The sequence below is a fragment of the Mus caroli genome, chromosome 4, assembly GCF_900094665.2.
Source record: "Mus caroli chromosome 4, CAROLI_EIJ_v1.1, whole genome shotgun sequence".
In the NCBI taxonomy this organism is placed as follows: domain Eukaryota; kingdom Metazoa; phylum Chordata; class Mammalia; order Rodentia; family Muridae; genus Mus; species Mus caroli.
The window spans coordinates 58873589-58888013 of NC_034573.1; the positions used below are offsets into that span (position 1 = coordinate 58873589).

Consider the following 14425-nt stretch of genomic DNA (forward strand, 5'->3'; position numbering starts at 1 on the left):
AAGGAAAGGAAAGGAAAGGAAAGGAAAGGAAAGGAAAGGAAAGGAAAGGAAAGGAAAGGAAAGGAAAGGAAAGGAAAGGAAAGGAAAGGAAAGGAGGAAAAGTTCTAACGGAATATTTTGAGTCAAAAAACCCTGCAAAGGGGCCACTGAGCTTATTTTGTGTTTACCATATAGTCATTTGTTTCCCCAGTAAAACTCCCCTTGGAGAAAACTAAATTTTCATTTGCAAGTAATGATTAACTGGACATAGTGTTTTCTTTTGGGAAGAGGGCATGTTTTTACTTCTTATATAAGACACAGGACTCTATCAGGTGCAGGACTATGCAACCTACTTCAGTCTCTATGAGTTCACCATGTGTGCTCCAGTCTTGTTATGTTTAGAGGGACTTGTTTCCTTGGTGTCTTCCCTCCTCTCTGGCTCTTACACTTTCCTGCCATCTTTTCAGCAGGATTTCCTGAGTACTGAGGAAAGGGAGTCATCCAATAAATGACTGTGAGCATCCACTTCTGTAATTGCCAGGAACTAGCATAACCAACCTTACAAGAGATAGCTATATCAGGGACCTGTCAGCAAAATTCTTGCTGGCATATAAGTGATTTCATTTTTTAATGGCAGAGTAAATAATCCACTATGCTTTCTTTATCCATTTATCTGTTAAAGATGGATTTATTGGGCTTTTCTTTTTCTTTAAAGATCCCTATAAAGTCTTGGAGTGATTGATGAAAAAAAATCTGTCTCTGGTCTTATATAAAACTTAAATCTAAGTGTAGCATTTTGTGCCTTTAATTCTAGTTCAGTGACAGGTGGATCTCTGGGAGTTTGAGGCCAGCCTGGTCTACAGACTGCATAGATCCTGCCTCAAAAACCTAAAGCACAAACAAACAAACAAACAGAAAACCACTTGAAAACATAAACATACATAGATTCTCAAATGGAACATGATCCATAACAAGTAAATGATAAGCTGAAGGAGATTTGCCAGCATGACAGGAGGCTAATACACAATGAAGAATATATAGAACTCAGAATGTTTTTCTGGGAAAGATCATCGTAATGGATTTAATTAGGATGGCAATTTAAGTTAGTTGATGAAATTAAAAATTCCCTAGAAAATGTGATGTGAGCAAAGAGTTGGGGTGCAGGAGTACATAGAGAAATGATGAGGGCTTCCTTTTGCAGGAACCTTCCTCAGAATTAAGGTTGGAGGATAATTAGAGATGAAAGACCCTGTAAACAACACTAAGAACTCAAAAATGGAATCTCTGAATTGAGAGTGGAGAGGCATGGTGTTGACACAATGACTGTGTCAGCTGGGTCATCAGTGTCCTTTTCTCTTGCCTGGAGAAAGAGCCTGGAACCCAGAAAGAGAAAGCCACTTTCTTCACAACCCACATCTGTGCAATTGGCAAAAATATTTGTTCTACTCTTCAATTTTGAAACATGCATATCAATGTGTGGAGTCTGGTAGAAGAAAGGATGGTCTGTCCTCATTCATTTACCAGGCAATGGGCGATTAAGTAGCTGCTACCTAATGGTAAACCTTGGCTATCAAAATACCATTCCTCCTCTTGAATCTGAACTTGAAAGAAGAGAGTACCTGTGTATCTTTTCCCATTGATGTTTTCTGTGCTTGTACCTGGCAGCTAGAATGTGCTCAAGAAGTATTTGTAAATAAATAAATCACTGTTTGGAGTGGACACTTCTGTTATCAAAAACAAAAAAGTGTTTGCATTAACATAATACCTGGGTTGACTCCTATGCCAGTATTCTCCCTCTTTCCTGGTTTCAGTTCCCTTTACACCTCTCTCTAGATGGAGCTGGAGAAACAGCTGCAAATAGAATTACATTTTGAAGGCGTTGATCTTTCCTCCCAAGCCTCTGACATAATCCCCAGATGTGTGGGATACGAAATGTGTATTCCAGAGCCTCTTATAGAGAAGACATAGCAGTGTAGTGGGTCCACTGTGCAGGTGGTCCCCATCCTAGCATCAGGAGAGTTAGAGGGGATATTCCATCTTGAGACAAGATGCCAAAGGGTTAGAGAACAGATCCTCCTTGGGAGACATGTTTAAGTGAGTGTGGTCTGCCCCTCTTCCCAAACTGCGGGGCTGACTTGGAGCCTGAGAGATTTACTATAGGTTTCATCTACAACCCAGTGCTGCTTGCTGCTTCCAGAATTTCTCCTCATAGTTGGGACTTCTTGACCTGAAGCTCCCCAATTCACTTACTACCACCTTCTGCAACTGGTTGCCCTCTGCCAGTTTTCCTCACTTCACATTAAAAGCAACAATTACAACAATAAGCATGCATTTGGAATGTTGTGTAGTCACATCATTATAAATTCTGGAAGCATCCAAGAAGTTACTGAGTCCAAAGTCCAACTAAATTCAAAGAGAGGAGACTTAAGAATTTTTAAAATGTCTTAAAATTTTCTATGTTTGAATTATGGAGCAAAAATCGATGTTTATTACTGAAATGTTTAAGTTTTATACTCACATATACAGAAAGCATACCTCAAGCTGAGCAGCTCATAAGAGCACTGACAGATTTCATTAATTGACAAACATCCGGAGTGATTCACAGTGTTGGGAAGGGGGACTTTAGTAAACAACATTGATTGAGACAGAGTCTTTAATTTGACTCTGTATTCAGCTAGCTGCTGAGTGCATAATTTACAAAGTAATGAGTAAGGTTTCACAAATAAGTGGAAAACTCTAAACAAAATCACAGCGTTCTTTGATGACTTTCAACACCAGAGAGGCACAAGTTTGTTAGAGTGACTAAAATACACAGCATTCTCTATGATTAGATTTCCTAAATTTTATCAAAATAATATGCCAGATTTTTGTGTCAATTTCATGTATATAAAGTGCTCTGTCAACTGTTTTGATTTGCTGTAGTTGTCCATTCTTGTTTTGGTTTTCATTGGCTTTTGACTTTAATTTTGCCAAATTACTTGTGAGGTGAAACCGGTTTTTGTAATTTATAGGCTGATAAAATTATCCCTTCTCTGTGTCGGTTTATGTATAACCTTTTCCCATTTTAAAGATTTAGTTTTAAACTGTGTGTATGTGTGTGTGTGTGTGTGTGTGTGTGTGTCTACGTGTATATATTTGCACTGTGTGTGCATGTTCCCACAAAAGCATCATCAGATCCGCCCACAACTGAAGATACAAGCAGTTGAAAGCTGCTCTTTGTCAGTACTAGGAACCAAATTCAAATCCTCTGCAAAGACAGCAAGTCCAAGTAACCACTACTCTTTCTCTCTCTAGCAAAACTATGTCTACCTTATTTATTTATTTTTTTGCTTTATGTATTTTTTTAATTTTAATTATTTTATTTACCTCTATTCCAGTCTTCCCTCTTAATTTGCCTACTTTTCTTTAGATATTGTGGAGAATTTTTCCTTTTCTTTCTTTTCTTTTATTTCTTTTTACTTTTTCAGAAAATGCTCACCTATGTCTGTATCTTAGAATGTCTTACCCGTTCTCTTTTACTTTAGCAGGTTTAGAGTTATTTGGTCTTACAATAAAATAGTTGGTCCATTTTGGACTGACTTTTATACAGGGCAAGGAGAGACACCAACTAGATTTATTTTTCTATATTTGACCATCTAGTTTTTCTAGTAGCATCTGAAGAGGCTTACTTCCTCGGTTGTATATTTAGGACAACTTTGTCCATGATTAGATGGCTGTAGCTGTGTGTTTACTTCTATTTGCTTGATGTTGTTGCTTTAGGCTACATGCCTTTGTAGTGTAATACTATGGTGTCTCTCTTAATGTGACTCCAAGCATAACAAAATCAAGTGTTGTGACACTTCCGTCTATGTTCTCTGTACTCAGAGCTACTTTGGCTAATTAGGGTTATTTTTTGTGCCTGGATATGGAAGTTAATATTGTGTTTTCTGTTTCTGGGAACAAAATATTCTGGGATGTTGATACAGACTAAATTAAATAAGAATATGTATATTGTTTTAGTAATTATGATGATTTCCACATTATTAATTACACACATCTCTATCAATGAATGATGTCTCCATCTTGTAGTGTCTTCTTCAATTTCAATCTTAATTGTTTTAAATATTCTTTGTAGTGCCCTTTTACCTCCTTATTATTTTTAGTTTTTGGTTTATTTTGAAGATATAATGAATGGAAATTTTTTCTGATTTCTCCCCTTAGCATATTTATTATTGGGAAATGGAAAAGGTAATGAATATTTAATGTTGATTTCTCTACCCTACTTTTTTAGATGAAATTATTTATGTATTTAAACATTTTCTGGTAGACTTTATATGACCTTTTAAGGGTATCTACAATTAAGATAACTTGACTTATTATTTTTGTTTGCATTCCTTTTCCTTTTTCCCCTGTCTTATTTTTGTAAAGACTTCACATAGTTTTCCAGCTTTCACTTACAGCAGATCTATCCTTTATCTTGTTCCTGATGTCAACAGAAAGGCTTTTCACTCTTCGCTTTTAGTATGGTATTAATATTGAAGTTTATCAAAAGTAATCTTTGTTTAGTTCAATTATGTTCCTTCTAATTCTTGTTTTTTAAAGCTTTTATTATAAAGAGATATTGAACACTGTTGATAGTATAAGAGAAAAGTCTGATTTCGTTCACTTGTAGGCAGGTATGCAGTTTCTTCAAAGCCATCTCTTAAAAGGACTCTCTTTCCCATGTTCAGCTGGGGCCTTTGTAACAGATATCTCCCTGTGTATGTTTTTGGACTCTGAATGATGTTCCTTTGACCTGGGTCTGCTTTTTCTTTAACATCATGCTTTTCTGATAACTATACCTTTTTAATACAGTTTGAAATTGAGAGCTTTAATAAATCCATCTTTTTTTTTCTTCCTGATCAAAATGATTTTCCTTATTCTTATAATTCCATATGAATTTTAGCATGTTTTTCTTATTTCTACAAAAACACTCTAAGAAGTCCCCTCCAGGAGTTTGCTATACTGTAGATGGTTTGGGAGTGATATAGGTATTTTAAAAGTTAAAATCATTTATATTTCTATTCTATGGACATCATTTTTTATTTATTTCTGTCTTCTATAGTATTTTTATTTGATGTTATAGGTTTCCTGAGTTTATTCATTTTATTTGTTTTTGATTTTTTTAATGTCACTGTAAATGAAATTTTTTATTCTTTCACTAGTCTGGCATCAGTGTGTAGAAATACAGCTGAGTTTTGTTAGCATCTATTTGTTGGTATGCTAATGTGGAGTCTGAAGAACTGACAGGAAGAATAACCACAAGACCAGAAAACATTTGAATGCAAACTGAGAATGATAATCTGCCAAGCACTTGGCAGCTTTGGAGATTATTATGTTGGATATTTTAGGTTTGTCTAGATGCTATCTCATTATAGAGAGAGGCAAACTCTTCCTAGGGTAGGAAGAGTTTCTGTGTGCCTACAGCTAACATATTAGCAGGACCAGACCAAGGTTCACAATATTTGTTCTAGGCCCTTTTCTTTGCCATATGAGGGGGAAAGCTCAGCTTTGATGAACAGTGCTGCTTCGTGCCTCTGCTGGTGCATCCATCACTAACAGAATGCAAAAACAGATTGTGCAGTGCAAACGCTTTGTCCTGTGGAAATTGCTTTAACTTTTCTACCTGTCAAAGGGTAAAATTATGGAAGAAATTGACAATAAATTATAAGAAAAATTATATAAAAACTGTGCTGATACAAGGGTGCCCAGGTATATATAAATTTCTTTTATTTTCTGGTAAATGATCGTTGAAGGACATTTATACAAAATTTCTTCCTTAACATAGCAGCCACAGGGACTATTATTATAAGAACTGTTTTATTATCTTCACTAATACCTGTATTTAAAGCACTCAATACTTTTACTTTCCTAACAGATTGTTGCAATGTGTATATTTTTTTGTTACACGTTCCATTAGTCCTTTTAGTGTCCAAAAGTTGCTTCAGTTGTATGTCTAGCCAACAGAATTTGAACTTTGCTTTTCTGTGCTCCTAGAAATCATTGCTCTTCATATAGTCCTGTGAGGCTATTGTTAATGTAAGTATCCCTGTAATTCTGCCTTCATAAACCTGAGTAAAGTCTGATTCTCAGTTACTGCTTCCCAAATCCTTTCCTTCCAGCTCCTACCCTCCATTAATTAAATGCTTCCCTCTTGAAATGCATCAATCTTATTCTTTCCTTCTGTTGACAGAAGTGTTCTACTGAGTTAGCTTGAGTGACAAGACAAAGTAAAACTCTTTTCAACTACTATTTCTTCTCTGTTTTATACATGAATACCACTCTATCATTTATTGTAGTCAGTCATTGTCACCAATCCCTGGACATGCCTTATCTGCCCTGTAAAATCCTTGAGGAAAGGAAATAATAGGTTAGAGCCAACTACATGGTCAGAATAAAGCCACATGATACCACAGTCTTCTTATTACATCAGTAGTCAGAAAAACTGATTTCAAGAGGACCAATGACAGAGCTCTCAGGAATATGAGGAGTGGATGACATCTTGTGTGAATGTATATTGTTGATATGAGGATGGCCGTGTCAAGGATCCTAATGCCTCAGACTCATGGGAATAGCAAGGCCTTTCCCTGGTCGGCTCAGGGGAATGGCAAAGCCTTCCACTGATCCAAATATGGATATTGATCACAGCTTCCTTCCCTCAGAAGACTGCAGCCTGAAACACCTCTGTACGTATCATTCAGCTGTATATAATAAACTGGCCTCAATTATTTGTATATGATAATTTAATGACTTTTAGGGTGCTGATACATGTTCACAAGAACACCCAATCCACCCAGTCCCAGCTTTTCTTAACACACGTCTGTTGTTTCTTCATTTCTCATCTCCCCAGTCAGATCAATCCCAAAGCTGTGGAGGTTGAAGCACAGGAAGAAAAGTCAAAGGTCGTGGTCATTTAACAAATCCGTCAAATTGTACATACTAGCCTATTGAGTTGGCTGGAAATTGAGGGTAAAATATTAGAAAGACTCTAACAACTTACTATGGTTATCTTTAGATTATAAACCAAATAAACAAGTGAAATACATCATATTATCAATGTAAGAAGTGTTTTACCCACACATACTCACAAAGAGAAAAACAGAGAGAGAAGCAGAGGACAAGACAGATAAAGAGGCACAGACAAAAGGAAATGAAGAAAGATTAGAAATATCAAGCAGAGGTACAAGATATATCTTGTCAAGGTATTGTGTGGAGCAGTGAGGTGAAGTGACAAGATGTATACTGGATTGGGTGTGTGTGAAATAGGTCTTGTTTAGAGAATGGAAGGTACAGACACCCCAAGGTAAGACCAAGCGGAGGGTCTTGATAGATAAGCATGGAATCCAATATAGCTGGCATGGCATAAGAAAAGGAAACTAGACTGGTATCTTGGGGAGTCAGAGTGTAGGATCTTATAGGTCATTTTAAGGACTGATTTTGGTACTAAGATGCAAATTTTGAGACTTTTTATAGTTAGGAAATATGGCATTGGATTTTTGTTATAAAAGAATAGCTTATTTTCCTGAGTTGAAAATAGTGGGACAGTGGCAGAAAGACCATTATTACAAAGCTACTACAATAGTTCAGTAAAAGACAATAATACATGGATAAGAGGTAAAGCAGGGAAAGGAGGAAGAATGGATTGATTCTGCATTTGCTAATGGATTTTAGATGGTCAAAGGAGGAAAAGAAAAATTGATCAAAGTTGACTCTAGCAATAGATGTGTTGAAATTGTCATATTCTAGGTAAGGGAAGTTTTCTAGTGAGAAAGTATGTTTACTTGCTTCTCCAACCTGACATGGGCAAGGGAAGAGGTTAGCTCACTCATGTAAAGTTTAGAATGTTGATTAGATGGATACCAATGAAGTTCTGGCACTTGCTTAACTAGCCAATTACAAAGTACAGGAAATAGAGGGTTAGAGAAGCATGTTTGAGATTCACTATTAATGGGAATATTTGTTCTTCAAAGTGTCCAAAGACTGATGTCAAGTGATTTCAACAGAAACTAATCTTGAAAAGTATGAGTAGAGCTTTCAGGAAATGTAGCAAGTATATATACTACTCTTTAAATAAAAGAGGACAGTGTTTCAAGGGAAATCTCTTGCAAGGGAGGGTGCTTACAAAGCAGGCCATCACCTCTAAAACAAACTTAACAGATTGTTTGGCCATGTAGAACTTTCCAGAGAAGCCAAATAATACTATGATATCTCAGAATAGCCTGTCAAAAACAGAAAATGGAAAAGCAATATCTCTAGTGGTACTCTTCTCATTTCTAGTTTTCCATTGATAAACATTTTCCTGTATACAGTAACCTAGGGGTTGCACCACCCAAATCCTTTGTAGAGCAGAAACTTCCATGAATCCTATCAATCACAGAGTCCATGTAGAACCTCTTGTATCAGAAAAATGTATGGAAAGACAAACAAGTAAACAGGAAACAAAATAATGGCAAAAACAAAACAACAATGCCAGAACCTTAACTTGCAAGAAGACAAGACCTAAGCTTGAGAACTACATGGCAGTCTGAACCAGTTGAAGCCTCACTTTTTTGTATGAAAGCACATAGCTGGGTTTCAGGAGCTACTTAGCACTGTACCGATGCAAGTTGTGTTCAGTCTGTGTCAGTACACTCTGGAAGAAGGGGGAGCTACAAAATATCACTGTCATTGCATTCTACCAAGTTAAACTCTCACTTATTTTCTATGACCTCTCTGTATGTATTTCCTTCACAGAGCCCACATAAACTATTTCTTGCAATGTCTACACCGGTCAATTAAGGAACTGATTTTGGATTTAAACGTTTTGAGATCTCAGGTTTGATTCTATCAGGCAACTGTATCTAAGTGGGCTATCATTCATCATTCTGTATCAGCATAATCATGCACAGGTTCCAGACAATTCTCTTTGCTCACAGGGTCACCTGAACAGATCTAAGTAGGTCATAGAGTATAAAAATAGTGGGGAAGCCATGATGTTGGATGCTTCTCAATCATTATTATCATTATTCCATCTTTGTTTCCTGTAATTGAGTTTATAAGGATAAGGGTTCCTTTATCTGCCCTACATATTTCTAATGCACTGATAAACCTCTCAGTCAAATCTGTTGCCTGGGATATATATCTCCAAGCACAAAGCAAAAGAGTCTAGTAACTGAGGCATTAGTTGAATTATCCATATGTGTATATATAAAAATATTTTATGTATTTATTATATAACTTATTATACATAGTTGGGTTCATATATACATATGAACATATATACATATACATATGAACCCAACTATTTATAAGTAAATAAACAACTATATCAAAATCAGCTACAAAGCCAAGTACATGCCTTGCATTAAATTGTGTGTGTGTTTGAGATTAAAAGCCAAGTCCCCCTTTTTTGAAACTGAAATATGAAACATGTGATTGGTTTTCTCTTTTAAACACAGGGTCAGGGTTGCAGAAAAAGTTTGACATACCTCAGTGCCTTTCTCCTGTAAGCATGCCAATTCTGATCCCATGTTTTTAGATGTTGCTGCTTGTTTCCATTCTTTCATTGCTTGGCCAAGACCTAACCAGGATCTCTCTGTCTCTTTCTGTCTCTCTGTCTCTCTGTTTCTGTCTCTGTCTGTCTGTCTGTCTCTCTCAGGTCAGCAGCAATGCTGATATGATAGGATCATCAGGTAAAAGGATAACTGGAAGATCATCTACTCAGCTTTCAGTTGTCTGGAATCTCCTGGACTCCCAAGCAGTAAGGGTAAGAGCCAAGAAATTGAGGCCAAAGTTGAACTAGCCAAACAGGACAACAGGCAAAACGCCCAAAGAAATTTATAAAGATCATATTCTTTTCTCCTTTGCCTTGGTCAGATATTTAAGGGTAATTGCCCCTTGAAAGATATACAGAGTCAACCTGGGGTGTAACCTAGAGCCAGCCATGGGCAATCAGCTCAGGCTGTTGCAGACTGAGTCCTGATCTGTAGAAAGAAAAGATGGAGGAGACAAAACCACTCTATCCAAGGGGCTTTTTGCAACAATATGGAAATTGTTACCAGAAAAGATGTTGAGCACATAAACTGAAAATCAACTTGTAATGTAGCCTCCGTTTTCCTCTGTGGGTCTCAGTATTCTGTGTGCTAAGTAACTCTCATTTTTTTAAATGTGAAATGCAAAAACAGAATGTTGAAGGGGAGATGACATCCAGTTTGGTGTCTTCAGTCCTGAACTCTCATCTGCTATATAGCCTTTGCTCTCTTTTGTCTGTAGAACATTATTTCCACTCTTAGCCTTGGTATCCCAAATGTAATATAGAAAAAGCCCTGAACAAGTTCCATATGATATTCCAACATTCTAGTTTAATCTATCTATTGGTTTGGAAGTCATAGTAGGATACAGCTGTTAACATATAAGTTGCCACACTGAGTGAAATTCCAGGAAATATTTGAACTGATGTTTAAAACCCCTCATCTTAGAAAAGCTTCAGAGATAATCCTCCCCCATGCCTACTTCTAATAAATTACCTTAGTTCAAGAAAGATTAAGGTTCAGGTTGTGCTGTGGAGATAGATGAGTGGGGCCACCTTAAGGCAAATTGAAATTCACACCACCCTGTATTTTGTATTCTACACATTACGGGAGTATACAGAAGGTGCAGGAGAAAGTCGACCTTTTCTTTCCTGCATCTTCCCTTTTATGATGTGCACAATGCCATGTGTATTCAGTTTTACAACTACATCTTGAGTTGCAGACAAAAACATTTATGTAGGCTTTTTCTATTGCAGAGAAGACTTATTCACACTTTCCTGCACAACATTCTTCAATACCAGTCACTTATATACACTCTACTACTCTATTTCCTAATGTGGAATTCCAGGTATGAAACTTTCTGGGTCTTACACATTGTCTGTAATATACTGGGTACCCAAAGTCTGTCTTATCTATTCTATCCATCATATGAGGATTAAAAGGAGATATTAACCAATGTTAAGGTCTCAAGGTCACACAGCTAGTAAAGTGTCAGAGTTGAGATGTTATCATATGTCTGTAAGATTAAACATTTCTAGGGGATCTGTATTGCCACAAAATACTTATATAAACCTGACCGTGTGTGTGTGTGTGTTTGTGTGTGTGTGTGTGTGTGTGTGTGTCCATCCTTTGAGGAAAGACATGAAGTTATAAGGAGGGTATGATGGTTTGTATAAGCAGCAAGTGACATTATTAGGTAGTGTGACCCTGGTGGAGTGAATAGGTGTGTCACTGTGGGTGTGAACTTTAATACTTTAGTCCTAGCTACCTGGAAGTGAGTATTCTTCTAGCAGCCTTCAGATGAAGATGTAGAACTCTCAGCTCCTCCTGTACCATGCCGGTCTAGTTGCTGCCATGTTCCTACCTTGATGAAAACAAACTTAACCTCTGAACCTGTAAGCCAGCCTCAACTAAATGTTCTCCTTATAATAGTTTCCTTGGTCATAGTGTCTGTTCACAACAGTAAAATTCTAAGTCAGAGGGTATACAAACTAGTAAGGACAACCTAGATCTGCTGGCCTCTGCAAGTTTCTATGTGTATGATTTCTTACTTAGATTGTAGAGAATATTTGATTATGATAGAGTTTCTGGCAGAGAATCCTCAGCTGTTCCACTCAAAAGGCCTCTTTCTTGTTCTTTTTTAAGTACATATTGATTAGAGCCCGAATAACCTCAACTCTATTCTTAGGACTGCACCTTAATTACAATGGATTCTCAGGAAAACCTGATGTTTCAGCCTCTGTCTATTCTTTCCCCTTCCCCTGTGTCTAATATGCAGAACAGAATCATGCATCAGAATAACTTCCTTTTAAAAACATGATTTGCAAGCAAGATATTAATAATATTGTAGTCACACTAATTGTTTCAACCTTAGTAAGACAAAGGTGAATTTTTAGATCGAATTCAATGCTTAATTTTAAAAATTCATTTTATAACATTTATGATTACATCCTAAGGTAGTAATGAGAACAGCGGCAATAATAACAACAACAATATAATACTCACAGTTAAGCATTTACTATTTCTTCACACTATAGAAACAGTTATGTGTATTATTTCATTTAATAGAATAATCACACGTATTATTATTCCTACTTTGCAAGATTTGGGTCCAGAGAGTAAAAGAATTTTACCCAGCTTCACTCAGTTAGTACAAAGAGTCTAGAATCTTTCTGGGTCTGGAGGCTGAGGTTTTAATTATCAACATAAACTACATCTCTGAAAAGCAGGAAGTTGATTTGAGAGCTCTAAAGAGGCCCTAGAAGAGCAACTATGAATTCTGATGGGTTCTGGGGGTGAGTGAGATCCTGAGGCTTTTATTTTGCATGTAAACCACTGGGGATTTTTGCCTGTAGCAACTGTACAGGTTACACTGGAGTTCTGAGGGGTCAGGCACTAGCTGGGAAGTCAGGTAACAGAAACAATGACTCAAACCAATCAGATGATTACAAACCTGGGGTCCCCAGCAGGGTTCCAGGTGGTCAGGCATAGCTCTGGACATCTAAAAAAGCAGTGACTTGGGAACGGCAAGCACTGGACTGGCCTTGAGCCGCCTCGATGACATCAGGGACAGGGAAGTCCTAAGTACCAGGGACAGGAATCTCAAGTTCGTGCTTTACTTGGTCTAAAGGACCTGCAAGCAAACTTGGCTTTCCTGCCCAGCTCTTGATCGATTTTCAGGATCTGACTGTACTTGGCCAGGGCACTCAGATCGGCAAGAGGCACCATATTTGTTCTGCCCAGTGCAGAGCTCTAGCACTAGGTCAACAATGAAAAGTATTCTCAGTCTTCCTAGATCGATCGTTGGAACACCATGATGCCCCAGCCATTGGACTAGGCCAGGTTACACGCCTGCATAGTCTCGGTAACAGAACCGATCTGGTTCACTTTGAGAAGGAGGCAGTTGCAGGAATTCTCGCCCACAGTCTTGGTAATCCGTTTAGGACTGGTGACTCTAAGGTAATCCCCCACCACCTGGATGCCTGCACTAGCTGTGAACTTCTGCCAAGTTTTCCAGCCATCATGGTCAAAGAGGTTTTCAATGGACACTACTGGATACTCCTGGATGAAGGACTAGTCCATGTCAGCCAGCTGGACAGGTGTGATGTACCTGCTCGAGTCATTCTGAGACTTGTAGTCCAGTCATATTGCCAGACCTGTAGAACTTAGAGGTAGCAATGTCCATACTGATGACAACCTGGTCAGTGTAGCTGGCCTTTGCAATTGCAGTCTTCAGCAGTTCCAGGGCCTCTTTGTTCTCCAGGATGTTAGGTGCAAATCCATCCTCATCACCCACATTGGTGGTGTCTTTCCCGTACTTCCCCTTGAAAATGTTCTTCAGGTTGTAGTAGACATTTACTCCAATGTGTATGGCTTCCTGGAAACAGGATGACTCCACAGGCAGGATCATGACGTCTTCCATGGCCAGCTTATTGCAGTCATGAGAACCACTATTGATCACATTGAAAGCTGAGATAGGTAGGGTGACTTTAGGGTTGCTAGCCAAGTCATCAATGTGATGGTAAAGGGGCACGAACTTGGCAGAAAGCCAGGAACACTCCCAAGATGACATTTACACCAAATTTAGATTTATTCTCAGTGCCATCCATCTCTATCATTAGTTTGCCAATGCTCTCTTGCTCCATAATATTCAGTTTCTTGCCAAGCAGACCAGGTGTAATAGTGTTATTGATGTAGTCAGCAGCCTTTGAGACACCCTTCCCCATGAAGCATATCTTATCATTGTTGGAGGAGACTTTCTGTGATGTAGAGATCCACCTCAATATTGGGATTCCCATGAAAGTCAAAGATCTCTGGAGCATGGATCTTGAAAATAGACGAGGTGAACTTCTGTCTACCGGACTGCTGTGAAAGAAGGAAAGAGGGTTGTGCAGATACAGAAGAGAATGATAATCTGATGCTTTTAATGAATTCAATAAATTTGATAATTAAGATGCCAGAGAACAGGACAACAGGAAATAGACCTCACTAACACCAACACCAAGCATCAGTATTTCATTAATGTCTCTTAGAGCTCAATAGAAAAAGAAAAGAAAAAAAAGAAAAGAAAAGAAAAGAAAAGAAAAGAAAAGAAAAGAAAAGAAAGAAAAGAAATTACAAAAAAGAAATCTATGTAAACATATGCCTATAATGTCTCCTAAGTATCAAAAATCAAACCAAAACATAGCAAGCAGATAATACTTAAATGTCTGGTTCCAGGCCAAACAGATAATAAAAGGACAGCCTATTGTCAAGCCTCTGGCTCCATTAGCAACATATGGAATATTTTGTTATACATGAAAAAAAGTTTATGAATTTTAAGTGTCTGGTTAAAAATTGCAATTATTTGGTTAAATAATTGAAACTATTACTAGAGAGACCGAGGAATATTATAGAGAAATTGTATTATCTGCAATTCC

The 14425-nt window shown here is 37.6% G+C and overlaps 1 pseudogene; it reads right to left on the minus strand.

Moving 5' to 3' along the window:
• Positions 1–12608: 12608 nt before the first annotated feature.
• LOC110293333 lies at positions 12609–13901 on the minus strand (annotated as a pseudogene).
• Positions 13902–14425: the final 524 nt, after the last annotated feature.